Source organism: Piliocolobus tephrosceles, chromosome 1 (genome assembly GCF_002776525.5).
Source record: "Piliocolobus tephrosceles isolate RC106 chromosome 1, ASM277652v3, whole genome shotgun sequence".
Classification (NCBI taxonomy): Eukaryota; Metazoa; Chordata; class Mammalia; order Primates; family Cercopithecidae; genus Piliocolobus; species Piliocolobus tephrosceles.
The window spans coordinates 212190088-212208904 of NC_045434.1; the positions used below are offsets into that span (position 1 = coordinate 212190088).

At 50.5% G+C, this 18817-nt stretch overlaps 1 protein-coding gene across 9 annotated transcripts in view; it reads right to left on the minus strand.

Annotated features, from left to right (window-relative positions):
• The window catches only part of PIK3CD (phosphatidylinositol-4,5-bisphosphate 3-kinase catalytic subunit delta), a 97454-nt gene that overhangs the window by 23621 nt on the left and 55016 nt on the right, over nucleotides 1-18817 (minus strand). For 6 of the 9 annotated variants that reach the window (XM_023215295.1, XM_023215293.1, XM_023215296.2 and 3 more), the window contains one exon: nucleotides 11857-11961. The exons of 1 other annotated variant lie outside the window; for it this stretch is intronic. The gene's annotated coding sequence lies outside the window, so the exon portion shown is untranslated. Of the gene's footprint in view, nucleotides 1-11856; nucleotides 11962-13686; nucleotides 13860-18817 lie in introns of those variants that run through there. 2 more of the 9 variants (XM_023215294.2, XM_023215290.2) reach the window with 2 other exon arrangements.

An 18817-nucleotide genomic window follows, 5' to 3' on the forward strand; every position in this document is an offset into this window, starting at 1 on the left:
CATGTTATCTCCCTGACTATAGGGTTCCATATGACTATCAAGTCAGTCCAATGGGTTTTGACATCTAGGCTTCTCTGGGACTTCTTCTTGGGGTAGCAGAAATGACAGACTGTCTACCTAGAGCTGCTGGCAACTGTTTGCTGTCTTTAGGGGCAGAACCTGAGAAGAGACCAACACAGAGGAAAGGGGGGCTAAAGCAGACAGTACAAGCCTGGGTCCTGAGGACGAACTTTGATTCCCTGGATCCAGCCATGCCTGAAGCTAGGGTCTATCCCTGGACTCTTTAGTCTTATCAGCCAATAAACCCCCTCTGCTTTTTTTCTTTTTTAACTTGCAGCAGTTTGAGCTGAGTTTTCGGCTGCTTACAGCTAAAAACATCTATTTTCATTACTGCAGCTGCACTTCCATTTTTAGAAACTTCTAGTGTTTAAAAAGTTCTTTCCCTGACCGGGCATGGTGGCTCATGCCTGTAATCCCAGCACTTTGGGAGGCCGGGGCAGGTGGATCACTTGAAGTCAGGAGTTCGAGACCAGCCTGCTCAACATGGTGAACTCCTGTCTCTACTAAAAATATAAAAATTAGCCGGGCGTGGTGGCACATGCCTGTAATCCCAGCTACTCGGGAGGCTGAGGCAGGAAAATCGCTTGGACCTGGGAGGCGGAGTTTGCAGTGGGCCGAGATGGCGCAAGCCTGGACAGCAAGAGCGAAACTCTGTCTCAAAAAAAAAAAAAAAAAAGAAGGAAAGAAAAGTTCTTTCCTTGGAAGTGGACCTGCCTCTAAGAGTCAAACTCCGATCGCTGTGCTGCCCTCTAGAGGCACACAGAGGAGTCCACAGGACCACTGGATGGCGGCCCCATCAGGCCCTAAGGCGTCTCTTCAGCCCAGGCATTCCCCAAACCACTCACTGTTCTCCCTATGATACAGTTTTTAGACCCTTTGGCCACAGTTTGGTACTCCAAGCTAACAAGAAGTTCCAGGGCAGCACTTTGGGAGGCCAAGGCAGGTAGATCACCTGAGGTCAGGAGTTCGAGTCCAGCCTGGCCAACATGGTGAAACCCCATCTCTACTAAAAATACAAAAATTAGCCAGGCGTGGTGGCTCTCGCCTGTAATCCCAGCTACTTGGTAGGCTGAGGCAGGAGAATCACTTGAACCCAGGAGGCAGAAGTCACAGTGAGCCAAGATCACACCACTGCACTTCAGCCTGGGCAACACAGCGATACTCCATCTCCAAAAAAACCCCCCAAAAAACAAAAACAAGATGCTATAGACAGGGCCTGGCAGGTCGAGCTGTAGAAGAATGTTCTGGGCACCGAGCTCCTATTTGCTTAGCCTAAAAGTATTTCATGCTCCCCCACTCTCACCCCAAGGCAGATTTTTGGTGGCCACAGCACTGAACTCATTGGCTGCCAGCCCTCCAGGGATTTTTCACAGTAAGCCAGGTTCTCCCTGCCTGTACAGGAACATGAATTTCCTGATCGAAATGAAGGAATTCACAATTATCCTTGGTAATTTCATCTTCTGAACATAATTGGCTCTCATATCTTATTGGATTTTTTTTTTTTTTTTTTTAAAGACAGAGTCTTGCTCTGTCGCCCAGGCTGGAGTGCAGTGGCGCGATCTCTGCTGGCTGCAACCCCCACCTCCCAGGTTCAAGCGATTCTCCTGCCTCAGCCTCCTGAGTAGCTGGGATGACAGGGGCCTGCCACCCTGCCTGGCTAATTTTTTGTATTTTTAGAAGGGACAGTGTTTTGCCACATTAGCCAGGCTGGTCCTGAACCCCTGACCTCAGGTGATCTGCCCGCCTTGGCCTCCCAAAGTGCCAGGATTACAGGCGTGAGCCACTACGCCCAGCTTTGATTTGATGTTTTGTCTCTGTCACTCAGTCTGAGGTAGATTCATTTATCCTACCAGTATCTATAGAGCCTGATTAAGTGCCAGAAATTACACGAGGTGCTGGGGATCTCGTGGGAAAGGGACTCAAATCTTCCAGAACTGGCCACTACAGCTGGAGCAGGGGGTGGTGGGCGTGGAGGGGAGGGTGTGGCATGAACAAGTCGAAGAGTTCAACTGGGCTGGGTTTTGCAGAGCCCTCAGAACAAGGACTGGCACCTACGGCAGCCCTGGAGGATTTCAGGTGAGGGAGTGTGGGATGTGATTCTCATCCACAACTATGCTGCTGGCTGCGGTGTGGAAGGACTGCGGAGAAGCAGGGACGAAGAGGAGTGGGGGCGGGGGAAGAGACTGGTGCCACCAATGACAGTGGCTTGACCCAGAAGGAGACGGCACTGGACAGCAACAGAATCCAGACATACTTAGACCAGAGGGACCCCTGGGGGACGGTGCAGGAGAAAGTGAGGACGATAGCCAGGTTTGGGCTTGGGAGATGGGAGTGGTGGTGGGAATTTACTGAGACATGGAAGGAAGAGATTTCTGGTGGGATAAGAAAGCCGGAGCCGCATTTTAGACTAGATGAATCTCAGCTGCTTAATGAACATCTACAGAAAGACTGCTAGGGGTAAACTCCCCAGTCGGAGGGCTGGGGACAGATCTGTGGTGTCAGCAGGCTACGGTCAGATGTGGAGCCGGGGGCAGGTGAGATGGCCTAGACACAGAGAGGGAAGCTGGGGTGGCATCATCGAATGATGGACTGCGACCAATCCCTCCTGACTCATCGAGAATCCTGAGGCATGACTTCTGTGTCCACATCTAAGTCATTCATAAAATATCCAAGGAAACAGGATAAGAACGCAATTCCTTCCACCTTCCCACCTCCTGGCCAGCATGATCCACAGAAACAGCTGCGCAAAGCAGAGCCCTCCCGCACACGGGGTTCTCTCCAGGACACCACGCCACCCTGACAATCTGTCCTGAAATGTTCCCCTTGGTCCTCTTTCTGGAGCCCAAGGTTGAAGAACGGCGTCCCAGCTGTGAACATCTGAGGGATCTGACCTCAGCTACTTGGGAGGTTGAGCCACAAGAATCACTTGAACCGGGGAGGGGGAGGTTGCAATGAGCCAAAATCACGCCACTGCACTCCAGCCTGGGCGACAGAGTGAGACTCTGTCTCAAAAATAAATAAATAAATATTTTAAAATTAAATAAGTTAAAAAGAAAACAAATAGATAAACAAGATGTTTCAGGTAGTAAAAGCACTCGAATATAATAACAAGGGGCTTGCAGGGAGCGTGTCCTTTGGATGGCGGGTCAGGGAAGGGTCCTCGGGTGAGATCGTTCTGAAGTTGAGGCTCAAGTGAGAGAAGGATCCAGCAAAGAGCCACAAAATACGGTTCCGGGCAGTGGGGACAGAAAGTCCAAAGGCCCGAGCTGGGTGTGGTGGCTCACGCCTGTAATCCCAGCACTTTGGGAGGCCGAGGCAGGCAAATCTCTTGAGGCCAGGAGTTCAAGACCAGCCTGGCCCATAAGGTGAAACCCTGTCTCTATTAAAAAACACAAAAAATTAGCCAGGCAAGATAGCACACACCTGTAATCCCAGCTACTTGGGAGGCTGAGGCAGGAGAATCCTTGAGCCTCGGAGGCAGAGGTTGCAGTGAGCCAAGATTGTACCATTGCACTCCAGCCTGGGCAACAAGAGTGAGACTCTATCTCAAAAAAAAAAAGAAAGTGGGGCCGGGCGCAGTGGCTCATGCCTGTAATCCCAGTACTTTGGGAGGCCAAGGCGGGCGGATCACGAGGTCAGGACATCGAGACCATCCTGGCTAACACTGTGAAACCCCATCTCTACTAAAAACACAAAAAAATTAGCCAGGCGTAGTGGCGGGCGCCTGTAGTCCCAGCTACTCGGGAGGCTGAGACAGGAGAATGGCGTGAACCCGGGAGGGGGAGCTTGCAGTGAGCCGAGATCATGCCACCGCACTCCAGCCTGGGCAACAGAGCAGACTCCATCTCAAAAAAAAAAAAAAAGAAAGAAAGTACAACAAAGGCCCTGAGGCAGGAGGCAGGTACCTGAAGTCAAGGGCCTGAAGTGGGGTGACTGGGAAAGACAGTGAGTCTGACCCTGCAGAGCCCTGTAGCCATGGTGAGGAGTCCACGTTTGGTTATCACTGCAAGGAGAAATCACTGGAGGGTTTTAAGCAGAGGACTGAGGCGGCCTGATTTTATGCTTTACAAAGATGGCTTTGGCTGCTGTGGGAATATGGAAGGGAGCGAGGCCAGAATGGAAGCAGGAAAGCAATGAGGAGATGTGTGCAGGACCCAGGCAAGAGCTGGCAGGGCTGGGTTGATGAGGGGACGTGCTGGGCTCACGTGCCCCAAAATGCCCAAACTCATCCCAGCAGCCTACTCTTTTTTTGGCATGGGATGCAGAGAGGGTCTCGTTCTATCGCCCTGGCTGGAGTACAGTGTCACCATCATAGCTCACTGTAGCCCTGACCTCCCCCAAGCTCAAGAGATCCTCCCGCCTCAGCCTCCCAAGTAGCTGGGAATACAGACACAAATCACTGTGCAGAGCTTTCTTTCTTTCTTTCTTTTGTAAGGGCAGGGCCTCCCTATGTTGTCCAGGCTGGTCTCAAATTCCTGGGCTCTAGTGATCCTCCTGCGTCGGCCTCTGAAAGTGTTAGGATCACGAGCATGAGCCTGGCCTCCAAAACAAAGATTTCTGACCTCTACTGCTGCCATCAGAAAAAAAAATAAGCCAACTACCCTGAAAAAAAAAATGTTATTCCCACCATCTCATCATCATCCTAGTTCACGGCCCACCAGGGAGGCCACAGGCCTGCACCCAGGTGGAGGCCTCAGATACTACACATCAAAATCAAGAGAAAGAAATATCCATGGTCTCAGACCTGGTAACTTTGGGAATTTGGGGATTATCCTAAAGAAGCAATTCAAAAGTTAAAAAAGCTCTATACACAAAGATATTCATTGTGGTATTATTTGTGAAAGTGATAAGGAAATGTCTAAATACATGAATTAACTCAATGAAACTGAACACAGTCATCAAAATGACACCTGGGCAGACTACACAACACTGCAAATATTCCACACATTAAGTACACATTTATCATTGTGACATATGCTTGTTGATAAAGCATTTTAGAAAGCATAGAAAGGGCGGCCATGGTGGCTCACACCTGTAATCCCAGCACTTTGGGAGGCTGAGGCAGGTGGATCACCTGAGGTTGGGAGTTCGAGACCAGCCTGCCCAACATAGCAAAACCCTGTCTCTACTAAAAACACAAAACTAGTTGGGCGTGGTGGCGCATGCCTGTAATCCCAGCTAGTTGGGAGGGTGAGGCAGGAGAATCGCTTGAACCTGGGAGGCGGAGGTTACAGTGAGCTGAGATCGTGCCATTGCACACCAGCCTGGGCTATAAGAGTGAAACTCCGTCTCAAAAAAAAAAAAAAAAAGCAGCATAGAAAAAATGAAATGTTATGAAAGAATATGGATGTCATAATAACTTTATTATTTTAATTTTATAGGAAGGTTATGCAAATACATAGTTTTATTTCTTTTTTCTTCTTCTTATTTGAGACAAGGTCTGGCTCTGTTTCCCAGACTGGAGTGCAGTGGTGCAATCTCAGCTCACTCTGCCTTCCAGGCTCAAGCCATCCTCTCATCACAGCTCCCCAAATAGCTGTGACTACAGGTGCATGCCACTACGCCCAGCTATTCCTTTGCATTTTGTGTAGAGACAGAATTTTGCCATGTTGGGAGACTAGCACTCAGTCTCCCAAAGTGCTAGGATTACAGGCGTGAGCCACCATGCTCAGCATTTTTTTTTGTTTTAGAGACAGGGTCTCACTTTGTTGCCTATGCTACAGTGCAGTGGCGTGATCATGGCTCACTGCAGCCTTCAACTCCTGAGCTCAAGTGATCCTCTCAGCTCAGCCTCCCCAGTAGCTGGGACTACAGGTGCATACCACCATGCCCAGCTAATTTAAATTTTTTGTTGTTAAAAAAATAATAATAAAATACACTTTTTGTTGTCTTGAGATGGGTTCTCACTATGTTGCCCAGGCTGTTCTCAAACTCCTGGGCTCAAGCAATCTTCCCACGTTGGCCTCCCAAAGTCCTGGGATTATAGGCGTGAGCCACCGTAATTTATTAATTTTAATTAATTTAAAAAATCAAGTACATGATTTTTTAAATTAATTAAAACTAAAACTCTTACAGTACAAAGTAGCAGTCCTCTGACCTCAATTTCCACATATATACCACACCCAATAATTTCAGTTGCTTCTTTAAGTATTTATCTCTGTATTTCCATTTTTTATTTAAAATTTTTGTGTTTTTATACCTCAGGCAAAATTAAAAAAAAAATTTACCAAAATAGAGATAAGGTCTTGCTATGTTGCCCTGTCTGGTCTTGAACTCCTGGGCTCAAGTGATCTTCCTGCCTTGGGTTCCAAAGTGTTGGGATTACAGTCGTGAGCCACCCCACCGTCAAATTTTAACTTCTTACCTTAGAAAATGAGTTTGTGGGCCAGGCGCTGTGGCTCACGCCTGTTATCCCAGCACTTTGGGAGGCCACGGTGGGTGGATCGCTTGAGCCCAGAAATTTGCGACCAGTCTGGGCAACATCACAAAACCCTATCTCTATAAAAAAGATAAAAAAATTAGCTGGGCATGGTGGCATACACATGTAGTCCCAGCTCGGGGGCTGAGGCAGGAGGATTGCTTGAGCCTAGGAGGTTGAGGCTGCAGTGAGTCGTGATCGCACTGCTGCACTCCAGTCTGGGTAACAAAGAAAGACCTTATCTCAAAAAAAAGAAGTCTTTAATGTACTTTTCATTTGAATGACAATTTCCCTCAGAATTAATTAATTCTCAGAAATTTAAAAGCACTGACCCATTTTCTTGTAGTTTCTTTCTTTCTTTTTTTTTTTTTGAGACTGAGTCTTGCTTTGTCACCCAAGCTGGAGAGTGCAGTGGCACACTCTTGGCTCACTGCAGCCTCCACCTCCTGGGTTCAAGTGATTCTACTGCCTCAGCCTCCCAAGTAGCTGGGATTACAGGCACATGCCACCACGCCCAGCTAATTTTTGCATTTTTAGTAGGGACGGGGTTTCACCATGTTGGCCAGGCTGGTCTCGAACTCCTGACCTAGTGGTCCACCCACCTCAGCCTCCCAAAGTGCTGGATTACAGGCGTGAGCCACCGCACCCAGCCTGTCTTATAGTTTCTACTGCTGCTTTTGAAAAGTCCAAAGCTGGGCCGGGCGCGGTGGCTCACGCCTGTAATCCCAGCACTTTGGGAGGCTGATGTGGGCGGATCACAAGGTCAGAAGATCGAGACCATCCTGGCTAACATGGTGAAACCCCGTCTCTACTAAAAATACAAAAAATTAGCCGGGCATAGTGGCGGGCACCTGTAGTCCCAGCTACTTGGGAGGCTGAGGCAGGAGAATGGCGTAAACCCGGGAGGCGGAGCTTGCGGTGAGCCGAGATCCAGCCACTGCACTCCAGCCTGGGAGACAGAGCGAGACTCTATCTCAAAAAAAAAAAAAAAAAAAAGTAGAAATGCCTTCAGTTCTAGAATGGTTTCCTATATACTTTTCTTTCCTCCGTTTCTCTTGCCTTTTTTTCTTGAGTTCCTATGTGGTGCATGTTGGGTCTCCTGGACTGAAGTCAATTTTTTCTATATTTTCTTTCCTATTTTCCATCTCTTAAGTCTTTGTGTTCTACTTTCTGGAAATTGGTTTTTCACTCTTCCAACTCTTCTGTTGAAATTTTTACTTCTGCTATTTTTACTTCTGCTATCTTAATACCTATGAGCTTATTATTTTATGAATGTGCCTTTTTTCCCAAACAACCATGTTTGTGACTTCTCAATTTTTTTTTTTTTTTTCTGTTCGTTTGGGTCTCTGTCTTTCACACTAGAAGTCTCTCTCTGTCTCTCTCTTTTTTTTTGATACAGGGTCTCACTCTGTCACCCAGGTTGGAGTGCAGTGATATGATCACGGCTCACTGCAGCCTCAACCTTTCAGGCTCAAGCAATCCTCCCACCTCAGCCTCCCGAGAAGCTGGGACTACAAGCATGTGTCACTATGCCTGGCTAGTTTTTTATTTTATGTAGAGAGAGGATTTCTCTACGTTGCCTAGGATGGTCTCAAACTCCTGGGCTTAAGCAAACCTCCTGCCTCAGCCTCCCGAAGTGCTGGGACTACAGGCATGTGCTACCACGTCTAGCCTGTAAATCTCATTCTATGTGGGATGGCCCTTGGCTGCCCATTCACATCTAAGGGAAAGGCACTAACCCTGCTTGTACACAGGTAGGGCTAGTTGCTCAATAGGCTTCAGTGTGAAGTGACAAAGCAATAAGCTGGCTTTCTTTATTTTTTGAGACGGAGTCTCACTCTGTCGCCCACGCTGGAGTGCAGTGGCGCGATCTTGGCTCACTGCAACCTCCGCCTCCCAGGTTCAAGCTATTCTCCCGCCTCAGCCTCCTAAGTAGCTGGGATTACAGGTGTGCACCACCACGCCCAGGTAATTTTTGTATTTTTAGTAGAGATAGGGTTTCGCCATGTTGGCCAGGCTGGTCTCAAACTCCAGCCTCAAGTGATCCTTCCCCCTCAGCCTCCCAAAGCACTGGGATTAGAGGTGTGAGCCACCGTGCCTAGCAACAAGCCGGCTTCTCAACAAGGTCCCCCACAATGTCAATATGTGATAGTTATTTTTTTTGTGAGATCCGTTTGCTCAGACAGAAGTTCTCCAAGGGCCCACCCAGAGGCTGTGTGGAAGCTGCAGTATTCGGGAAGCCACCCAGGAGATGGTCTCACTGCTCGAAACACAAACTCCTCTCCTGTCCTGGGCTGGACCAACCTCTCGGAAACACTGCCTGCCGGAAACCTGCCACCTGCTGGGGTGGTGAAGGGAACCATCTGGCTATGTGGCCTGGGTGGGTGGTCTATCACCCTACCATGCTCTATCAAGTAATCTTCCTGCTTCCAGCCCACCCTGCACATACCACCTTTCGAAGCACTCCATCCCCAAAACCTCCATTCCTTTGCCGTTTCCACGTGCTTCCCCCATAGCCCAAGACGTTCGACATTCTCCACTCAGCTTCCCACTAGCCTATTGGTTTCCTGTCCTGAAAGGTTTTGTTCATACCACCCTCCTCAACCATTTACTTTTCTGTTTTTTTTTTTTTTTTAATTTACATTTTTTCGGCCAGGCGCGGTGGCTCACACCTGTAATCCCAGCACTTTGGGAGGCCAAGGTGGGCGGATCACGAGGTCAGGCGATCGAGACCATCCTGGCTAACACAGTGATACCCCGTCTCTACTAAAAATACAAAAAACTAGCCACGCGAGGTGGCGGGCGCCTGTAGTTCCAGCTACTCGGGAGGCTGAGGCAGGAGAATGGCTTAAACCCGGGAGGCGGAGCTTGCAGTGAGCTGAGATCACGCCACTGCACTCCAGCCTGGGCAACACAGCGAGACTCCGTCTCAAAAAAAAAAAAAAATTACATTTTTTTCTTATTCCTTTACTTTCGTTTTAGTAGGATTTTGAATCAGAGCAGAGAAATACATATACATTCAATTGTTATGTTTATGTCAAAGTCTATAATAATACTTACTAATAAATAAAAATAAAGTTTTACAAGGTGCAGACACAGGTCAGGGCACAGTGGCTGACGCCTGTAATCCGAGCGCTTTGGGAGGCTGAGGCAGGTGGATCCCTTGAGGTCAGGAGTTCGAGACCAGCCTGGCCAACATGGCAAAACCATGTCTCTACTAAAAAAAAAAAAAAAAAAAAATTAGCTGGGCATGGTGGCACACACCTGTAGTCCCAGCTACTTGGGAGGCTGAGGCAGAAGAATTGCTTGAACCCGGGAGGCATAGGTGGCAGTGAGCCAAGATTGCATCATTGCACTCCAGCCTGGGCAACAGAGTAAGACTCCATCTCACAAAAATGAAATAAAAAATAATAATAATAAATAAAAGATACAGATAGAATTCTCTCTGAGGGGTTTGGGGGAGGATACTCCAACAAGGAAGCAGTGGTTTTCTCTGGTGCAGGGTGGGGTGGCGGTAAGATTATAGACGAGTATGCTTGTATTTTTTGGTATTTTCCAAACTTGACATTAATTTCATATTTTTATAAATAAAAAAGCATGAGGATTAAAAATATTATTAAAAGGCATTTTCTGAGACAAAGATCAAGTCAGTATAAATAGATGTGTGGAAGAAATTCTAATCCTCCAACAGGGGTCTGCATGATCTATGGCTTCTGCTTATGTGCAGAGGAGCGCTGGGGTTCCAAAGAAGCACCACAGGCCTTCAGAGGTAGGTGGGAGCGGGACAGGGTGCTGAGCAGAAGGAGTTCTGGGCTAGTTTCTCTTATAGTGGCTCTCTGTTTTGATCTGGTTTATTGGTTAAAATTCTGGTTTATATTTTTATTTTATTTTATTTTTTTTTTTTTGAGATGGAGTCTCATTCTGTCGCCTGGGCTGGAGTGCAGTGGTACAGTCTCGGCTCACTGCAACCTCCGCCTCCTGGGTACAAGTGATTCTCCTGCCTCAGCAACCCGAGTAGCTGGGATTACAGGTGCCCAACACCACACCTAGCTAATTTTTTGTATTTTTTTTTTTTTTTTTTTTTGAGACGGAGTCTGGCTCTGTCACCCAGGCTGGAGTGCAGTGGCTGGATCTCAGCTCACTGCAAGCTCCGCCTCCCGGGTTTACGTCATTCTCCTGCCTCAGCCTCCTGAGTAGCTGGGACTACAAGCGCCCGCCACCTCACCCGGCTAGTTTTTTTTTGTATTTTTTTAGTAGAGACGGGGTTTCACCTGGTTAGCCGGGATGGTCTCGATCTCTTGACCTTGTGATCCGCCCGTCTCGGCCTCCCAAAGTGCTGGGATTACAGGCTTGAGCCACCGCGCCCAGCCAATTTTTTGTATTTTTAGTAGAAACGGGGCTTCACCATGTTGGCCAGGCTGGTCTCGAACTCCTGACCTTGTGATTCGCCCATCTTGGCCTCCCAAAGTGCTGGGATTACAGGTGTGAGCCACCGTACCTGGCCTATATTTTGATTTTTAAAAAGAGATCCACTATCATCAAACAAGTTTAGAAAGTACCAACAAACATCTAGAGAAAATGAGGCTGAGGTTCAGGAAAAAGCCTTTAAGAACGACACCACAGTCTAACCCCTGCCCCTTTCCATCCTGAAATGACAGTATTGGCTCCAGTGGAATTCTGGGTACACACAGAATACATTATGCACCAAAAGAGCTTGCAAGGGGACGGGCAGGTCTCGCAGTCATGGAGCTCACAAGCCAGACCCAGCTATCCCAGGCTCCCAAATGGGTTCTGTACCCAACGTCCGGCCAGTGTCGGTGTCTGGCCTCAGTGTCCCCATTTGCACCATGAAAGGACTGCATTCATCTTCTAAGCTAATGTCCTACAAACTCCAAAGAGCATCCTTTTACTGAGACAGTGACTGCCAGCTCTCTGGAACTACAGAATGGTCCCACCTAGGGACTCCTTGAGAAGCAATATAGAATTATAAAAATCCAATCCACTTCCTCCAGAAAACTTTTAATATTTCTCTCCCCAGTCTGGCCAGCCCAACGTTACCATGGCCAGAGTGAGTCAAATACCAAATGCTGCAGCTTAATAACGGGCTCCAGGACTCCTCAAAGCAAAGCCATTCCTTCTTTTCCCAGGCAGCAGTCTCTCTCTCCTGGGAATGGCTGAGGTCTAGTTCACTTCCCCGTTCATTCGCTCCTAGCACCAATCTGGGTCACTCTCTTCCTTTGGGCATGTTAGTCCTACGGAGAAGTCTTCCTTTGGCTGGAGAGTTGGGGAGGATGGGTTTTGTTCACATTCTTAACCTATCTACAAAATAACATCTCCTTTCCCTTCCCCCACGCACTTGGCCCATTCCCCCAACCTACCTCTCTGGAATAGTCCAAGAAACACCAAGAAAGCCCCCTCCGCCTGGCAGATTAAAGATGCTTTAGAATCAATGAGTGTCATCCCGCCCTGGCCCGACTCCTTATCTGTTGGACAAAAAAGAAAAGAAAGAAAGAAAGAAAGAAAACTATTTTAACAAGAGAGAATTTCAGAAACCTGTGCATTCTCTTATAGGACGTTAGCTCAAAATCAACTGCCTCATCTCCATCTCTCCTTTTTGCAAACCAATCACATTTCACTTGATCGGCCTTTCTTGCCATCTGCGTCAATGCCACCCCCAGCTCCCTTTGGTGGTACTGAAACCAACCACAGGAGCATTTCCAGTGCCTGGAGCAGGAATGTGCACTCAGATGACTCAGATCGTTTTTAGAGCTGTTTGTTGGTTTTGTTTGGTTTTTGAAAGCAAAGTAATTGATCTGAGCCAAGCCTGGGTTCGAGTTCCATTCGATGGGTGCAAAAAGCAGGTTGGTGAACTTGAAATCTTTATTCCCCATGTGGATCTGTTTTCAAGGCCCAGGTCTAAAGGAAACCCATCCCCTATTGGGCTGGAGATAAAAAGGAAGAGTGTGAGGGGAGAGGCCGCCCACTCCTTGCATCTGTGATGCTTCTTCCCCCACCTCAGCCGCTCCAGGAAATAACAGAACCCCAAAGAGGGAAAAAAAGGCACTAGAGCACCAGCCCAGTCTAAAGACCCAACCCCTTCTCCCAACCCCAGGCCCTGGGCATAGCTACCTCCACAGCTGGGAGACTTCAGCCCAGAGCCCACTAGGTGGGCTTAGATTTAGCACAAAACCAAAACCACCGGCTTCTGCAAGAGTCAAACAGCAGAGCCCTAGGAACCCGCTGGAAAAGACAGTTGCAGGAACACATTTCCAAAGGACCAAGCTGGAGTCCTCCCTGCGGCCTCCATCCCTGTAAAGATGCTCCAGGGACCCTGCTGCGGGAGCCCAGGCATGTGGGCTCGGATGCTCCCTTCCCTCAACATCCAGGAGAGAGTGGCAAGCACTTCGCAAGGCACTGCCACCAAACAGGAGGCCAGCACCAAAGGCTAAGGAAGAAATCCCTTCCATTGCTGAAAGAGACTGGCTAATACCCATTACCACGACAAATTATAGCAGCTCTGGCACAGGGAAATGAGACATGATCATAAGGAAAGCCCTTTCAAAACAGGAAAGACAAAGCAGAGGGAGCCGAGAAGGAGAGAATTCGTCCTCAGGAATTCGGGTCAGGAAATAAGGAGCCAGGACAAAATCCACAAGAGGGCGGCCAGGGAGAACGCGCTCCCCCGGGGAGGAAGCCGCAGGACCTCAGGATCCGGGTCTGCCACCCTCTAGCCACCCCCTCGGGTTCAAGGGCACAGCTCAGGAGGGACAGAGCGCAGGAGGCTTGGTCCCGAATCGGGGACAGGGGGAGGGGAGGACGCGCACAGCCACTGCTGGGTCCCCGACAAGTAAACAGTCTGCCCCGAACAGGCGCGTCCTCGTGCGAAGCCCGCTGGAGGCCCCACGGATCCTATCAAGGGCAGCAGCCGAGAAACCTGTGATTCCCGACCCCCGGGGGGCACAAAAGGAAGCAACCAGATTAGGAGAGCAGAGCGTCGCGCGGCCCACAGCTGAGAATCCCACCGCGAGCGCAACCCCCTGCCTCGGCCCCCCCAGCCCCCACGGCCCCGGACCCCCGATCGCCTCCACCGACCCTGCCCACCCCGCCCCAGGCGGACAAAGCCCGGGGCTGGGCTGGGTGGGACGCCCGGCGGGGCTGGGGGCGGGGCACGGGGACCCCGCAGACGCCCGCACAGGTGGGCTCCGTACCGGGTGTCGGTGCCGGGGGCGGGGCCCGATCTCCCTGGAGACAGTTGCCCAGGGGACACAGCGGGCGGGTCCCGGAGTGACGGGAGGACGCCAGCCTCTGGGCAGCGGCGCAGGGCCGGCGGGGGCCGGAGGGCAGGCCCGCCGCGCGAGGTGCAGGCGAGCTGGGCTCGGCGGAGGGGCGCGGCCCGGGGCGGGGTCGGGACTACGAGCAGGCGGGGCGGGACGCCGGCTGGGGGCGGGGCATCCCCGGGGCTGGGGCGGGGCCGGGGCCGGCCGCGGCGCGGGCACCGTCGGCAAATTCTCACACCCCCAGCCGGGAGAAGCACCGGAGCGCACACGGGCGGCGGAGAGCGGAGTGGACGCTGCAAATCCTCCCCGACCCCCGCTGTTCTTGCCCGGAGGCCCACGACGCTGCCAGGCGGGGCCCTTGGGGTTCGCGCCCTGATCCCCAGAGCAACCGCGGGACCCCGACGGCGCACGCATGCTGGCTCTGGCCTAGGTCTCGCCTTACAACCAATAAATAGAAAGCGCCACCTGCAAAGCAAGGGAGGGCTGGTCGTCCACCAAACTGCTTTCCGCTCCCCGCTTTGCAAGGCATCCGCAGAAAGGGCGGGGTACCGGACCCAGGTCACAGAACCGGAGCCAGGCTCACCTGAGTAATTGGCCAGCCCGGGCTCTGGGCTCAAATCCAGCCTGATGGCTGTTCCCCAGCTGATGGGCCTTTCCATCGGGCGTTCCCTTATATATGAGATTTAGAAAATAAATGAGTGTACCCAGGACTTTCACTAATGCATCTACCCATTACAACGGGCGCTGTGCGTGCAGTAACAACGCCGAGACAATCCTTGCCCCGCACTTAAAAAAAACTCCGGGCGCTCCAGTGTTTTTGTTTTTGAGACAGGGTCTTGCTCTGTTGCCCTGGCTGTGGTGCAGTGGTGCGATCCTGGCTCACTGCAGTCTCTACCTCTCTGGTTCAATCGATCCTCCCATCCCAGCCTCCCGTGTAGCTGGAGCCACAAGTGCGCATCACCTCACCCACCTAATTTTTAAAATTTTTTTGTAGAGGTGGGGGGGGGGTCTAACTATGTTGCCTACGCTGGTCTCAAGCCATCCTACCGCGTCAGCCTCCCAAAGTGCTCGAGCAGGCGCTCCAGTTTTTAACCAGGCATCTACAATGTAAGGTAGATGTTGTTCTCCCTTGGTTGTGACTGGGGAAGCCGAAGCTCCGCGGGCAGGGACTCTTACCCTCATGCACTCACACAGACACAGTCTGCACAGCCTCTTGGGCCGAGCTAGCCCTGGCACCAGTTTGGTTTGGTACTGAACCTATATCCTTCTTGCTCTGCAAGGGCCCATCTCCCCTTAGAATATTCTTTTGGGTCCACAGCACAAGACTTAAACCTTTGCCACAGGGGAACGCAGAGGAGGAAGCGGAGTGCGAGCACCAGAATCAACCCTGGCATGTCCCGCGGAGTGGGAGAAAGTGGTTTGAAGAACACTCCTTGGTGGTCCTAATTGCTGCACGTGAGGTCAAGGCAGGGCCCGCCCATCCCAGGCAGATGAGCCCCAGGAGTCTTCCTCGTGCCTGCGAAGACGGCAAGGAGAAAACACGGCCGGCCGGAAGCCCCCGGAGAATCTCGAAGAAGCCCGGAATGAAAGGACCGGGCGGCCGGGACCCGGAACTCCCCAGTCAGGGCGCGCGCAGCCCAGGCCTGAGGCTTCCCTCCGCCCTCGGCGGCCTCTGCGTCCTCCCAGCACCTGGCAGCCCTGCCAGGGGTCCCGGATGCCCAGAGCACCCCAAGGAGGAGAGGGGGGGGGCAGAGTGGAAGGGGACACCCCTCTTCCCTGGCCGTCCCTAGAAGTCACACACATTCACTCAAAAAGACAAGCTTGCACGCAGATGCTTACACACAGACACAGGCGCAATCATGTAAACGGACACACAGAGACCACTGACGCTCGTGCTCATACACGCGCTCTCGCTCTTCACATCCTGCACCAGGCGGGCACTCACCTACCCGCACTCTTGCTGCGCTTTCGCAGATCCCGGGACTGGGCGGAGCCCGGGCGGGAGGTTGGAGACCGCCCCCGGCCCCGCCCCCCACGCTCTCCCACCTCTCTCTCCCTCCTGTCCCCCGCCTGCGGGAGGGGAGCGGTGCAGCAGACGTTCGAAGGCAGCTGGGAACCCCTGACCCAACCGGCGGGTGAGTCAGGCCCCCTGCAGGCCACCCCGGACCCCCCAGGGCGGGGGATTTCCCCAAGATGAGCCATCAGCCACCGGAAGTCACGCCGGACCTTGGACGGGCAGACGGAGGCTGGGAGGAGTTCTGGGTGCTGAGCCCCAAACCTGGTAAGTACAATGATCTCGAGGCTAGGACACCAAAGAGATTTTCCAAAGGGCAAACGCGCTTCAGAGGTTCCTCGGCCCCCATTCCCCACGTGTGGGAGCCCTCCTCCCCAGCGGCCCCGTCCTGCAATCGTTCCCCCGCGTGAAGACTTCCCTTATCTCCAGCATGGATGGAGTGAAAGTCAAGCTCAAACACAAGGTCCCCATCAGCAATGGAACCCAGTGATTCCCTGGGGGTTCAAATTGGGAATGTCAGGCACGGGTGTCTCTGAAGCCCAGAGAAAAACCCAAGATTCTTTGAAATGGTAAAAGCCCCCAAAAGTCACTTTCCTGTATTGCCATGATGAACTGGAACTGCCCTGACAAATTCCAAAAAGATAAAGACCATAATAAATTGTTTGGAGAAGAATTAAAAGAGTGAATACAGATGCATGGAAAATCTCTAGAACAGTGCCTGGCACTCATATTAAGTATTGGCTCTCACACATGGATAACAGACACAAGGAGATGAAGTGACTTGCCCCAGGTTGCACAACTAGTTAGTGGCAGAGATGGAGGAAAAAACCAGTCTCTGATTCTTTGTTCACAGCTCAGGTACCTTAAATCCTTTCTGAAATTGAGAGTATAAATAATTTAGTGGATAAATAAATGAATTTGACCACTGTTAAATATTAGAGTAGACCTGGAACAGTGGCTTACACCTGTAGTCCCAGCACTTTGGGAGACCAGGGCAGGAGGATCACTTGAGCCCAGGAGTTCAACACCAGCCTGGGCCACATAGTGAGACCCTGTCTCTATTTTAAAAAGAAAAGAAAAATCAGAGTAAATTAAGGTGGGCATGGTGGCTCACTCCTGTAATCTCAGCACTTTGGGAGGCCGAGGTGGGAGGATCATTTAAGGCCAGGAGTTTAAGAATAACCTGGGTAAAACAGCAGCGAGACCTCGTCTCTACTTAAAAAAAAAAAAATTAGCCTGGCATGGTGGCATTTGCCTGTAGTCCTAGCTAGTTAGGAGGCTGAGGGAGAAGGATTGCTTGGCCCAGGAGTCTGCAGTGAGCTATGTTGGAGCCACTGCACTCCAGCCTGGGTGACAGAGCAAGACCTTGTCTTAAAAAAAAAAAAAAATCAGAATAGAGAAATTAGATTCCTGCCCTTCTACTTGCTACTAAAAGGGCCAATTCTCTTGTTAAATCCCCAAACGGAAGGCAGGGAACCAAATGAGCCTCTGCTCCCACTCACTGGAGCCCTTGTTCCCACTTTTGCTGTGATGAAATCTCAACTTCTCCCGAACGCTCACCAATATCCCAGCCTCCAACCTTGCTGGAATTCTGCTATTCTTTTTTTTTTTATTTTGGGGGGGGGACAGAGTCTTGCTCTGTTGCCCAGGCTGGAGTGCAGTGGTGTGATCTTTGCTCACTGCAAGCTCCACCTCCCAGGTTCGTGCCATTCTCCTGCCTCAGCCTTCCAAGTAGCTGGGACTACAGGCACCCGCCAGCACGCCCGGCTAATTTTTTGTATTTTTAGTAGAGACGGGGTTTCCCCGTATTAGCCAGGATGGTCTTGATCTCCTGACCTCGTGATCCGCCTGCCTCGGCCTCCCAAAGTGCTGGGATTACAGGCTTAAGCCACCAGCGCGCCCGGCCTCTGCTATTCTCTTTCTAACTCAAATTGGCATTCAGCATTTCTAGATGTGGTCAGATAAGACACCACTGCTGAATGGGGACAAGACCAGGAAGGCTAAAGTCAGAAAAAAATAAGATGCAAAGCCAGGCACCACTGAGGGCGCATGGAGTTGCAACTACTCACAGGCTGAGGCAGGAGGATTGCTTGAGTCTGAGGCTGCAGCGCACTATTGACAGCACCTGTGAATAGTCACGGCACTCTAGCCTGGACAACATAGTGAGATACTCATCTCTTTAAAAAAATTTTAAGGATAACCGCTGGGCGCAGTGGCTCACACCTGTAATCCCGGCAGTTTGGGAGGCTGAGGAGGGTGGATCACCTGAAGTCAGGAGTTCCAGACTGGCCTGGCCAACATGGTGAAACCCCATCTCTACTAAAAATACGAGAATTAGCCAGGTGTGGTGGTGCATGCCTGTGATCCCAGCTACTCAGAAGGCTGAGGCACGAGAATCGCTTGAACCTGGGAGGCGGAGGTTTCAGTGAGCCTAGATCAAGCCACTGCACTCCAGCCTGGGCAACTGAGAGAGACTCCATCTCAGAAAAACAAACAAACAAAATTAAGTATAACCAAAAAAAAAAAAAAAACGACTAAAGACAACACCAAAAAAAAAAAGCCAGTTACATGTTTGTTTTTCATTCAATTAGAATAAACAGGAGGGCTCCAAAAAACAGTCCTCAAAGGAGAGTTTCCATATTTACTCACATATTCCAACCCTTGATATTTTTATTCTCAAAGCACAAGAATGAGGGACCTGATTACAAGAGGCCCCTGCTCTCCTGCCATCCTTACATATTTTCATTTATCTTTGAGATTCTCACCCCCGGGTAACTCAGAAAGTGGCTCATCTGTAGTTAAAAAGCAAAGTTAATTAGCATCTGGCACTTCCTTCTTTCCTTCCTCAATTCTCCAACCTTAGACTAAAAGTCTGTCTTAATTGAGGCTTCCTGAGTTTGTGACCTGGGGCAGGAGTTGAGGGGTTGAGGATATAAGCAGAGAGGAAAAAAAAAAAAAAAAAAAAAAAAGCTTAGGTTTGCAGGTTTGCATTGCTCATTCTTTTTTCTTTTCTTTTTTTCCTTTTTTTTTTTTTTTTTTTTTTTTTTT